This window comes from Nannospalax galili, unplaced genomic scaffold, assembly GCF_000622305.1.
Source record: "Nannospalax galili isolate Female #2095 unplaced genomic scaffold, S.galili_v1.0 scaffold196, whole genome shotgun sequence".
NCBI classification, from domain to species: domain Eukaryota; kingdom Metazoa; phylum Chordata; class Mammalia; order Rodentia; family Spalacidae; genus Nannospalax; species Nannospalax galili.
The window spans coordinates 434878-442394 of NW_008337421.1; positions in this window are offsets into that span (position 1 = coordinate 434878).

Sequence of the window (7517 nt, forward strand, 5' to 3'; positions counted from 1 at the left end):
AAGTTGCCCATGCTCCTGTCAATAACTCCTCACTCATGGTCATCGAGCAAGTCTAATTAAACTGGGTGAGTCATAAAAACAGGCATGAGGGCAGGAGGGTACTTGTAGGGAAGGAGGAGTCTAGAGGCAATGAGAGAGATAGGAGAGGGTGATGGGGGAATATGATCAAATACACACATGAATGAAACTGTCAAAGGATAAATAAAGCACATTAAAAACAAAACAGAAAACCCCAACCAAACAACCCCATGGAAGTTGCTAAGAATGTCAATACCATGTAAACTAGAGACAGTTATACCCCTTCCAAGGCTTTCGAGCTCTTTAGAGAGCCAAAGCTGGCAAATCAGGTCACAAAGCAGTGATTCTATCTTTCCTTTTAACAAAATCCTGCTTGGGTTGACTTGAGATTGGTTAGTCACTACGTCACCAGGATCTCAGTCTGGATGCCTCTGTCACCCTGCTCCTGTGATCTTTGTCAAAAGAACTGAGATAAGACACAGAGCAGTGTAAAGGACAGGCCAACTTCCTGCAGGATGGAGAATCCTCTCAGGGAGAGAGCAGACACTGGCCAAGGAGACCACCGTGCTGGTCCATATTTCAGGTGGGCTTTATATGGTTTTCTAAAACCTCTAGAACAAGCAACTTTTTCTGAGAGACTTTGGTCCACATGATTGACAGGCCTATTTGGATTGTTTCTTACAAGAGAGTGAAATATTTTGTTGTTGTCGTTTGGTTTTGATGTTGTTTTAAAATCATAATGCCTTCATGTGGCAGTCATGCCAGGGCTCTGGAGCCAGGGTTAGATATTTGTCCATTAATGGCCTTCCAAACAGTTGAGGGTGTAACATCTCCTTCTGGGTCTGAAGATATGGTGCAGGTTCCATTTTCTGACCAGTAATTACAACTTTGCTCTTCTAGTCCTTAGTTTTATAGGGTGGGAACTGCTTTCTGACTGATGAATATCCCCCAGGTTTCTAACCAGTTCTGAAACCTCTTCCTGCCTCAATGCTCTGGATATGAGGCAGGGCGATGTTGAAGTCTTTATTGACTGGTCCAGAAAACCTGCTGCCAACCCCCATCTGCATTTTTTCTGTTACTCACTTGCCTCTCTGACCTCCAGAACAGCGACCATCACCATGCCAATCCATTGTATCCATCATTGACCCCTCCATCTTCGCCACAGCTCCAGGGTAAGTACCCTCACTGTCCACCTTGGTGGGTACACTCTGCATGCTGGATCACAGATAGATGTCTCAGAGCCCCACTTAGGGAACTCCCCAGTGGATTTCCTGAAATCTCCCCTCTGCACTAGACTTTTGTCTCAGAGGACTCTCTGACCCAAATCCTGGCCCCTGGCATTCTTTTCTTTTTAAACTTACAGAAATTTCACTTAGAAGTTTTCAAGTTTACATTGATACAAAAATGATAGACATTCAGTAGAGAAGGAACCTTGAATGTGTTTTGTTTTGTTGTTTTTTGAAACAGAGTCTCATTGTGTAGCCCAGGCTGGCCTCTAACTCACGATGTTCTTTTCTCAGCCTCTCCGGTGCTGGGATTACAGTTATGGGTTACCACACCTGACTTCAAGGTTTGAATTTTTGACCTTTTCTTGGGCTAGTGACACACCATACAATCCTGCATGGTGCTAGGTAGTGACAGCTAGCAGTTGCCCCTGGCCAGTCCCACACTTGGTGTCATCCTTTGGAATGTTGAGCCATAGGGTTCAGTAGATTTGCCGTATTAAATGCACTTTCAGCATTTTTATTTTCTCTTCTGATGAGTTTATTGGAATGGAGCCCACCAGAAGCCCAGGAGCCTCTGCATTTCATTAGAACAGCAACAGGAACTTTGCTGTGGTACCACATCCTTTGCCAAGGCTGTTAGGAATGCAAGTCAAGTTGCCTTTAGCATCTGGCTTGCCTGGCTCTTGGATTCTATAAGAGAGGCAGCCTGTAGCTGGTCAGCGTGAACTCACTGATCTTCCCAAGTACTGAAGATACACGACGTGGAGGCAGGATCCAGGGGCTGTCAGGCTGTTCCCTGGGTTCTTGGGCCCTCTGGTAGTTGGAGGCCAGAGGGAGGACAGAACCTGGCACTCTCTGGCGGTTGGCTGAGCTCCGAGTAGCTACGACGATGGAGGTCCAAACCCACCCTCTCAGTCTGCCTGCTAGGTGCCCCTGGCATTCTTGCCTAGTGATTCGTGCCTTGTGACATGGGTTCCCAAATTTCCGCAACATCCCTTCGCTTGCCTCTTAAATAACCTCTCAGCCTTGAAATTCTAATCTGATTTAAAAGAAAGGGAACTTTATCGCCAATCGCCCTTTGTCTAGCTACAGTACAGTTTAGATAATTGATGACGTGAATTTGGCATCTTTGATTTCCAAGTTCTAGCAGATCTTGATCATTTGTGTTGGAGGAATGGCAAGTAGTCTGAGCTTCCCTATGTCTGAGCTTTCCTTCTCCTCTGCTCTCCTCCTTCAGTTTGTACAGGCTGTTCCCTGTCCGGATTTTCTTAGCAGACCCTTTCCCGATGGGGTCCAGAAACTTCCCCCAAACCCAACCAAATCGCCCCAACTTTAGCATACCCAACTGATTCTGAACCTGACCCCAGAGATGAGTCTCCTCCCTGTTGATCCAACTCCACCTCTCCTCACCCAACTGCTGATCCAGTTCCAGCCCCTCCTGACCCTCTTTGCCTTGCCCCTCCTTCCCTCACCAACCTATCTGTCTTCTAGCACCTCACTCCAACCCCTATGTCCACTGTTCTCCCTGCCTCAGCCTCACTCTCTTCTCCCCACCCCCACCTGCTCTCACAGTATGCTACCTCCTAAATCCTTGGTTCCCATGTTCCCCCTCTGTGCAAGGATGAGAGTAGAAGTTCCCACTATCAGGACTATATTTCAACTCTAAGAGCTTCCTGCCCCAAACCTCCCTCCCTGGGCTCCCCAACCTGCCCAATTGCCCTGACATCAACTCCCTAGTATGATATGAGATACAGACCACCCTATCATTGCAACCCACCAGTCTCTGCTCCTCATATCCCTTAAGGACCCCCTTGATGTCACTGTAGTCCCCTAATACCCTCTCAACCCTACAGGACTTTATGGCCTCAAACCCATCATGCACCAACTACTCTGATTCTGTCTACTTGTCCCAACCCACTCGCCTCATGATATTCCCATTCTTCCTGTAAAGAAATCAATGGCTACTTCTGTTTGATCGAAAACCTGAGAAAAATTAACGTAGCCATTAAACTCATTTATCCTGTTGTCCCTAATGTTTACACACTCTTATCTTCCATTCACCTAACACCACATTCTTCACAGATCTTTAAAAATATTTTATTAATATTTTTTATTTCATGCATATGAGTGTTTTGCCTGCGTGTATGGTAAGTGCACTAGTGTTGTGCAATGGCTGTAGAGGTCAGAAGAGGGTGTCACATTCCCTTGGAACTGGAGTTACAGGCAGTTGTTAGTCACTATGGGGATGCTAGGAATCAAATCTGGGTCCTCCGCAAGAGCAACCAATGCTCTTAACTGCTGAGCCATCTCTCCAGCCCCTCTTCACAGATCTTAAGGACACCGTCTTTATTATTCCTCTCCTTAGAGTTCTTTAAGCTTTTCCTCACAGCACTTGCAGACAACATGACCTGGTAACCCTTCCTGAGGTCCCTCCTTTCCATTGATGATCTTTTATGGAAGAACTTTGGCTCCAGAGAATCTTCTAAAACTTTACCCCTACGCAGATTTTCTTCTTCTCCTTCTGCCTCATCTTGTGCTCTAGAACACGTACCTAAACCTTGGTGACAATGATCTCCCAGACTCTCTTTACTCTGACTTCTCATCCCTCTCCTGGAGGGCTCCCAGAACCACCACCCTATGTTCCATCTCATTAACATCTCAGCTTCCCTTCCTTTTACTGCTAGCCCAATTGAACCTCCCCCTGCCTCTGTTCTGAACCAGCAACCACAGACTGGCTCTCTGTTCCTGCCCCTGTAAGCTTGAGCACAAACCAAGGCCACCTATGCATGCCATCTATAAAAATAAGACCCGTATTTTATGGGAGAGGGTCCCAATCCAATGCTCCAGACCCATCCGTAAAGACATTGGAGGAGCTACAGGCCCATGATGACTCTCTCCTCATTTCTCCCCCCTAGAACCTCCATCATGGGCCCTTTAGCCCATGGCTCCTCATAGGGATCGATACCTCTCTGCATCTCTACCTTTTCCTTCCCTGGCAGCCATCCCTGGCAACACAGTCCCATTGCTTACTCACTATTCAAATCCCTGTACCTATCATTAAAAACACTTTCTCATAGACCCAGGGAGGAGATGCCACCTGGTTCACCTCATGACCCCCAACCCGCCCTGTCAGGCACACCCTGATCCCTGGCCTCATCTTCCCCAACTCCGCTAGTATGGCCTTAGCCTTCAGCTGAGAACTTTCCCTTCTTGTTTCACCTCCACTTTGTGGCATAATGCCTACTTCTGCTTTCAGCAACAACCCCTGTGTCCTCCTCCAACTCTCCCGACCCAACTGAAGCTCTTCCTCATGAGCCTGCCAAAGGTTGGACATGGATACCTCTTCCTCTCTGATTCTTCTAATCATGGCTTTCCTGGCCACTTCCTTTGAGTCCTACAAACTCCAAATGGATAAGGTCCAACTACTTATAGGCATAGATTTGGGGTGCCTAGAACCTGGATGGGGAGATCCTTGGTATCTAGTCCAGAGATTCTTGATTTAATCAAGTAATTTCTCAAACCACCATTCCTAATCATGAAAGAGCACCCTCCTCCTAACGAATATACATGACTGATTAGTCTCTTGTCCCTTGGGTAGCAGGAAGCAGCCAAATATGGTGATGACGTCCCACTCCCATTTATATCCTGTTATAGTCAGGAATGAGTGAGATATATTAGATCCTGAATATTTAAGCGACCAGAGACCAGCGTGTCATGTGATTGCTACCCTCTGGCCACCTTCCCTAATATGGCACGAATGCCCCTCCTGCCACATTCTTCCATATGACACAATCTTAAACACAGGGCATGCATTCCCTAGAGGAAAAGAACATAAAAACTCTGAGGCTCACGCTGTTGTGACTTTTTTCTGGTTCCCTGTCTAGAACTTGTAATGCTAACTACTCTTGCCTTTACTTCTCCTTCACATTTCCTAGGCACCAGTCAAGGACTTTATTTTCTCCCTACAGATAAGAGTTATGCAATTTGGGAGTCTTTTAGATAGACCCACTGAAGGGGTATCCCGATTGCCTCACCCTGCGTCCCTGTTCAGCATGGAAGAAGCCAGAGCAATCTGTGTCCTGATTCCCTATTGGTAATTTGGGTACCCTCTTCAGAGGATGCTGTGATGAGAATAGGAGGTAGGAATTGGCTAGGCAGTTAGGGCAAAAAGACCCCAAAGAAAAATAGCCAGTTTCTTAGCTAAAGTCAATACGTCCTTGGGCCTCTTAGCAACATACTCTGTTCCAAAGGCCAAAAATGTCAGAAGTATTTGGGAGCTCTTATCCAGCCCCTAAAAGATTTTAGGGTTTCCTCTTCAGAGGGGGGAATGTTAGAGTAGCAAAAAGCACCCCCCCAAAAAAAGAAAGAGTACATGAAGTTGTCAGAAAAAAGTGATGAGGAGATATGGGAGGAGTTGGAGGGGAGGGAGTGGGGGTGGAGTTCATCAAAACACCTTACATGCATGTATGAAATTCTCAATAAATTATTTTCAAAAAGCTAACCGTCATAGATGTGCTATTCAGTAGGTGAATGGCTACTTGGCTGTCACAAGGTGTCCTCTCGCCTTCAGCAAGTTAGCCAAGGTTTGTTCCCAAGGCAACAGTAGGATTTAAAGAGACTGAATTGGAGAACACATGTTCTCTGGGGACCCAGGTCCTGAGCTGTTTCTTTGCCATCTTCATCTTGTCCTACTGGCTAAAGTGAGGCACAAGCTGGCCAATGGGGTGAGGAAAGAGGCTCCAGAGCTTGCTGGGAGGGGCTTTAAAGAGCTGAGCTCTGGGGAGAAGAGCAGAATGGGGCCCACATGTGATCGTGCCGGCTTGTGCAATGAGTCTGACAGTATGTCGTACACTGATAGCCATGGTGGGGACCCAAGAGCAGGTCTTAGAAAAATAGAAAATCCCCAGTCACCTCCCTTTTCTCTCGTAGATGGAGTTTATACAGACTGGATAGGGCAGGGTTTCAGCTTGTGCATTCTCTCCACTATTGAGCAGAAGTGTGACGCCCACGGTGCATGGGAACTGCCTGCCCCGGACTTGCTATGGGAAGTGGTGATGACCATCTGTGGGTGCATGTGCGCATGTGCTGGCAGTGAGGTTAGAGCTCAGTTATGTGCTCCTACTGTTTCTTGAGGGCCACACAGGTATTCAGAAAGGCTTGTCTTTGACCAGTCTGACAGTTTGGTAGGGCACACTTTGTCACCAAATCTGATAGGGGCAAAATTAATTGGTGCACTGTGAAGGCCACTGAGCATAGTTACTGTGTGACCTTGGGCAAATGTTTTTTGTCTTGGGAAAGGAGGATGCTGGGGAGGGAAGATGAAGGAGCAAGATGTTCAACCTGAAAGTGGGTTAGCCCATGGACTCTGAGGTATGAAATGGACTTTTCAGACAGTCTGCCAGAAAAATCACCACAATGACATCTCCCCGTGCCCTCCACCCCTCCCACTCTCCTCAGTGAACCCTCTAAAAGATCATGTGGGGTTCATGGGCTGCATCTGCAACTAGTTTATGCAAATCCAGCTGCCTTATTGTTTGGATGTTTCTGTTCCTTTGAACTTCTGGGTGACACAGCCACCCTCAGTCCCAGTTCAGTTTTTAATCCCTTTGATTTTCATGGTGCTGGCACTTATGACAACAGAATGAAGTGCAGGCCTCTGCGTCCTGCCTGCCAATTAGACATGGCAGCCAAGCTTGTTACGTGTATCTTGTAGGTACTAGGAGGACAGGGTGGTTAGGAGATGCCCAGAAGCAGGACTGTGTTCAGAGAAGATGCATTCCCAAAGGGTCAGCGATGGGCAGGAGGGGTCAAAGCAAGACTGGGAGGCAGAGGAGTCTCTAGGCAGCAGGATCATGGGGAGACTTGGGGACAGGAATCAGGGTAAGGCTAGGTGGCAGGGATCAGTGTGAGGCTGGTCAGACACAGACCTGCTGAGGTCAGTTGCAGGATATAACAAGAAAGGACTTTGGGTCACACTTGATATGGTGGATTGAATGAGAAATGTCCCCATCGGCTCCAAGTGTTTAAATACTTGTCCCCAGTTGGTGGTGCTCGTGGGGAGATTTAGGAGGTGCATCCTTGCTAGAGGAAGTCCATTACTGGGTTCTTAGCCTTGTCCCCTGTCCAGCTTGCCCTCTCTGTTTCCCATGCATGCTTGAAGATGGGTACCCTCAGCTTTCTGCTCTGGCCACCTGTACCACCATGCGTCCCACTGTGATGGACTCTCATCCCTCTGGAATCATAAATCAAACTCTTCCATATATATATATATAT